Here is a 6,000-nt window from a genome sequence, read left to right on the forward strand (position 1 = left end):
GAGGCTCTAATAAGTCATTCCCCACTCTAGTTCTGTGAGTGCTCCTACACAGCCTGGGCTGTGATGTCAGGTCCAGGTGGATGTGACCGGGTGCTCTCATCTGTCTAGAGAATTGTTTTCTCCCCTTCCATAGGCCCTTCTTCAGTTGATAAATCCAAGCACCCGTGGGGCTCACGTTGGCCCAGTGCTCAGTCCTGGCCACTTCATGTCACTGTGGGGTCCAAGCCCAGCTGCTCCTCCTTGCCTGGACACAGCAGCAAATGTGATTGCCCCACACCAGCTAGCTCAGGCTCCTAAGCTCTTTAGTACCCAGTGTAAAGACCCCCCATGACACCTCCCACGCTGTCCCCCATTGCACCACCACAGTGCCCAGGTGCCAGGTCAGCACCAGCCTCCCCCAGCCGAGGCCCATCCAGACTCCTCTTAGGGTCTCTCCTCAGAAGCCCCTGGAGTCTTTCCCGCCAGCTGACCATTAGAGAAACGGCATTGCCCCACTTCTCTCCTACTCTGCACATCTGTCAACCCGGCCACCCTGCTCCCAAGGGGGATGGCATGTGGGGTCCTTGGCTTGGCCCCAGAAGTCCACTGCCACCTTCCCCACAACATGAGACATTTTGCCTGTGACATCTGCAGGAAAAGCTCTCTCAAGAGGTGCTTCCTTTTTTTTTTTTTTTGAGACCTAGTCTCACTGTGTCACCCAGGCAGGAGTGCAGTGGTGTGATCTCAGCTCACTGCAGCCTCCGCCTCCTGGGTTCAAGCAATTCTCTCACCTCAGCCTCCCAAGCAGCTGGGATTACAGGCACATGCCACCATGCCCAGCTAATTTTTGTATTTTTAGTAGAGACAGGGTTTCACCGTGTTGCCCAGGCTGGTCTTGAACTCCTGACCTCAGGTGATCCACCCTCCTTGGCCTCCCAAAGTGTTAGGATTACAGGTGTGAGCCACCGCACCCAGCCAAGAGGTGCTTCTTAAAGCAAATGGCTCCAAGTGAGCTAAAAACTAAATGTCATTTTCTCCCCTAGGAACACCTCATATGACCAATCATTGATGTCTTCCAGTGAATTTATTTACTGAAGGGCTCTTGAGAAGGACTTGGGGGGCCACACAGGGGGGCAGGAAGCTGCCTGGGGCCAGAGACCCCTTCAGAGGACCTAGCCAGGCCCTAGACTTCTAGAGCTGAAGAGTGGAGCCAAAGATGAATTCGCTTCTTGTGTCCTGGGTCCCCTGATAGAGACTGTATGAGAAGCCAACAGGAGGAGGGTGCCTCTCCCAGCCCCAGGCTCCCACGGCCACTTGGACGGCAGCTGTCCCACCCTCCCCTCCTCCCCTCCCCCCCCCCCCCTCCCCCCCCCTCCCCTCCCTCCCTCCCTCCCTCCCCTCCCTGTGGGTCCCCCACATTTTTGTCTCTGCTCCCACTGCAGGCTGCTTTGTTCTTCCCTGACTCTGTCACCCTCCTCTGCTTCTCTGTCACAGTCTCCTCCCTTCCCTCAGTCTCTGTCCTTCTGCCTGAGCCGAGGTTCCCTCGGCTTCCAGAGGCAGATGATGGTCTCCAGCTCTTCAGAGAGTGGCTGCTTTCATTCCATTTTCTGGCCCCTGTCTGGGAACGATGAGGAAGAATCACACAGGCACCAGGTCAGTGTCATGGGGCTTTAGGGCCAGATGAGGCACCCCAGCCCCTGATCTCCTAGTGGAATTGGAGAGGGGTCCGTGGCACCCAGCTGGGGCCCTTGAAGCCCTCGGTGGTGCTGAGGCCCAGCAGGCAGGCAGTGCCTGGAGAGCCCAGTTCAACTGCACGGGCACGGACAGGTGAAGCCAGCAGAGGCCTGGGTGCCCCAAGCCCCACCTCCACCTGCTGCTGAGGAGGAAGCTGGAGTCATTCATTCCCTGTCAGGCATTTTGCAAACCTGCTCTGTGTACGGGCAGTCAGAGCAGGGCTGGGCTGGGCTCTGGAAAAGGAAATGTGAGGAGGCCTGGTTTCCACCAGCCGAGGTCCCTGGGGAGGCAGATGTGCACATGGTCGCAGTGCTGAGTTCTGGATGATGCACTCATGCAAGGATGGGCTTTGGGGGAAGAAAGGTCAGGGAAGGCCAGACATGGTGGCTCACACCTGTAATCCCAGCAGTGTGGGAGGCAGAGGCGGGCAGATCACCTGAGGTCAGAAGTTCGAGGCCAGCCTGGCCAACATGGTGAAACCTCGTCTCTACTAAAAATACAAAAAATTAGCCAGGCATGGTGGCACATGCCTGTAATCTCAGCTACTCCGGACACTGTGGCATGAGAATTGCTTGAACCCGGGAGGCAGAGGTTGCAGTGAGCTGAGGTTGCACCACTGCACTCCAGCTTGGGCAAAAACAGCAAAACTCCATCTTAAAAAAAAAAGTCAAGGAAGACCTGCATTGAAGGATGGTGGGGAATGAGCAAGCCAGGGGTCGGGGGGCGCATTTCTGGCAGAAGAGTAAAGGGCCCGGGGAGCCGCATCTGTGTGGCCGCCTGTGGGCCAGCCCTCGCAGACCACTGAGTTGTCAAGATGCAAATGGAGTCTTACTAGAGCTGCAAACATTTTTTAGTTTGCCAAGTAAGGACATTTAAAAAAATAGTCCTTTGTTCTCACCACCATTTTACAAAAGAAGTAATAATATCTCAACTACAAAAAATAAATAGAAAGGACGTTTGGAATAAAAGATACTGTGACCAAGAAAGGAGTGCTGGCAACTTGGCTGATACATCTGGTTGATTTCGTATCTACGAATCAATATTGCTGTTTTTCCCTCTTTATTGCTGACTACTGAACACTTTATCACCATCAGCCCTGACGGGGAGTTGGCCTTTGGGAGGCGCTGAGAGAGGGACTCGTGCGGTAGAGCAAGGCCTGGGGAAATGGAGGAGGCAGCGGCCACGCCGAGAACTTTGCACTGACTCTCAGAGTGTGGATTTTATCCCCAAGGCGACGAGATGCCGGGGCAGGGCGCTAAGTGAGCAGATGCTGTCGTCAGATTGGAGCATCCTCAGAGCTGTGTATAAAAATGGACTAGGGGCCGGGTGCGGTGGCTCACGCCTGTAATCCCAGCACTTTGGGAGTCTGAGGCGGGCTGGTCACCTGAGGTTGGGAGTTCAACACCAGCCTGACCAACATGGGGAAACCCCGTCTCCACTAAAAATACAAAATTAGCCAGGTGTGGTGGTGCATGCCTGTAATCCCAGCTACTCGGGAGGCTGAGGCAGGAAAATCGCTTGAACCTGGGAGGCAGAGGTTCCAGTGAGCTGAGATCGCGCCATTGCACTCCAGCCTGGGCAACAAGAGCGAAACTCCATCTCAAAATAAAATAAAATAAATTAATTAATTAATTAATGGACTAGGAGAGGGACTGGGGGGACCAGAGGAGGGGGCCCAGTGGGAAATTATGAAGGTCTGTACTCAGGTGGGGACAGTGGCAGTAGGGCTGGAGAAGAGGGGAATTGAGGAGGACTTGAGGAGCTGGACAGTGAAGGGCAGGACCAGAGGGGCCACCCAGAGCTGGCGAGAGGTGTCATCCCTGTCCACATTCCCATAGGGACAGCAGCAGAGGGATCTTTGATTTCACTAGAGGCAGAACAAGAAGCAGGTTTAAGATTTGGGAGTAGGCCAGGTGTGGTGGCTCATGCCTGTAATCCCAGCCCTTTGGGAGGCTGAGGTGGGCAGATCACTCGAGGTCAGGAGTTCATATGGTAAAACCCCGTTTCAACAAAAAATACAAAAATTAGCTGGGTGTGGTGGCGCACATCTGTAGTCCCAGCTACTCGAGAGGCTGAGGCAAGAGAATCACTTGAACCCGGGAGGCAGATGTTGCAGTGAGCTGAGATTGCACCACTGCACTCCAGCCTGGATGACAGAGCAAGACTCTGCCACAAAACAAAACAAAACAAAATATTTGGGATTAAAGGGTTGGAGGAACATCCTGGCTCTACAGAATATAACACTTGATACTGTCCAGCCAGAGTAGCCCAAGCCTTCACTCAATCTGTGGGATGGAGAAGAGGGGACAGCTGGTGGCTCCTGGTGGAGACACGTGTCTCCTTTTGTCTCCAGCTGTTGGGTGACCTTAGTCCACCTACCAACCACTCCGTGCCTTGGTTGTTTCCTTATCTGAAAAATGAGAATCAATAGTCCCTAACTCACAGGGTAGCTAGGAGGTTTCACTCCTCTGTGTAAAGCACTAAGATGCCTGGCTCAGTAGACACAGCCTCACGTTGCCATTTCACACGCCAGCACCCACGCAGCGCCCAGGCAGCACCGGGTAATGGAGGGCAGTTAACGTTGGTGACGTGAGGAAGGAGGCACAATCATGGCAAATACCAGGCCTAGCTTCAAAGGAAGGCCCAGTTTCGGGGCCACCTTCTGGGCTTGGGATTAGGTGCAATTTTTTTTTTTTTTTTTTTTTGAGATGGAGTCTCGCTCTTTTTGCCCAGGCTGGAGTGCAATAGCGCGATCTTGCTCACTGCAACTTCTGCCTCCCGGGTTCAAGCGATTCTCCTGCCTCAGCCTCCCAAGTAGCTGGGATTACAGGTGCCCACACCACCATGCCCAGAGATTTTTTGTATTTTTAGTAGAAACAGGGTTTCTCCATGTTGGCTAGGCTGGTCTCCAGCTCCTGACCTTAGGTGATCTGCCCGCCTCAGCCTCCCAAAGTACTGGGATTACAGGTGTAAACTACCATGCCTGGCCTTGGGTGCTATGTTGAACCCCTTTGATGCTCTGTGAGCAGCTCTCACCTGCCACTCACCCAATGCCTCAGGGGCAGGGAGGTCAACACTTCATGGAAAGTTCCATAGGATGGATGCCTGGTCCAGCAGGGTCCCAAGGGGCAGGGGCAGAGGCAGGCAGAGGAAAGGGTCACAAATCTCATAACCCTAGAAGGGAGTGAGAAGAGGAGCTGGCGGGCACAGCCACTCACCTCATAGCAGAGGACCTGCACCGTCAAAGCCAAACTAGCAGCATCTCCAAGACCCAATCCTTCATCTGCTTACCCACCCTTCCCACCTCCCCCCAAAACTGCTTCTAGCATGTTCCCCTCCCGATAGAAGGCATCATCACCCCTCCACTCCTCCTCCCCTCTCACCCCTACAGCCCATTCACAGCTACCCCTTTCAGTCCCACCTGCGGCCGGCCCCTAAACCTACCACTGCCCTCAGTCGTGGAGTCTCTTCCTTCCCGCTGGTGACAGGGCCTTCTGAGTTTGCTGAGCACGGATCTACACTGCATCAAAGAGATCCGAGAGGTCACTGGGAAAGGCAGATTTGGTCATGTTCCTCCCCAGCTAAAAACTGTTGCCCTCAGGAGGAAGTCTGAGCCCGCCTTAGCTCCATGGCCTCAGCTTCTGCAGTCTCCGCACCACCCACAGCTCACAGCCTTTTGCCAATCAGTCAGCGCGTCTTTCCAGATCTTCTGCTTGAAATGCAAGTCTTCTAACAACTCGCCTGCTGAACTCCTACCCCTCCTTTCAGCGCTCAGCTTAAGCATCGCCTGTGGCCAGGGCTCAGGGCCTGCCCTGCACCTCTGCATGGCCTCTCTGGGAATGGCTTGTTTAAACATCCGGGAGCTTGTAGAGGGGGTGTCAGAGGTGTTTGAACCAGAGCGACTCCATCTTGAGTGAGGGCTAGGAAAATGAAGTTGGGAAAGGTATTCCCAACCTCTAGATGTTTACAGTTAAGGAAATGAATTAATGATGTTTACTAAACAAACCCAAACTTGGGAGTGTCCAGATATCCTGAGATATCCAGATAGCCAGATATCTTGAGAACAAAGGCATTCCTAATTTTTCTTCAAAGATAATAACATTGATTCTTGCAGAATGTGGTAATTTAAAAAAGGAATCCTTTATCACAAACCCCTGTAGCAGAGCACATCTCCCTATGATCTTTTTTTATCCTATATATATACAAGCATTGTACCTAGGGTGGACGCATTCCTCCTCTTACTTTGGGAAAGCCCTACTCTGTCCAGGGAGTAGCTGTTCTTTCACC

The sequence above is a fragment of the Piliocolobus tephrosceles genome, chromosome 16 (genome assembly GCF_002776525.5).
Source record: "Piliocolobus tephrosceles isolate RC106 chromosome 16, ASM277652v3, whole genome shotgun sequence".
Taxonomy (NCBI): Eukaryota; Metazoa; Chordata; class Mammalia; order Primates; family Cercopithecidae; genus Piliocolobus; species Piliocolobus tephrosceles.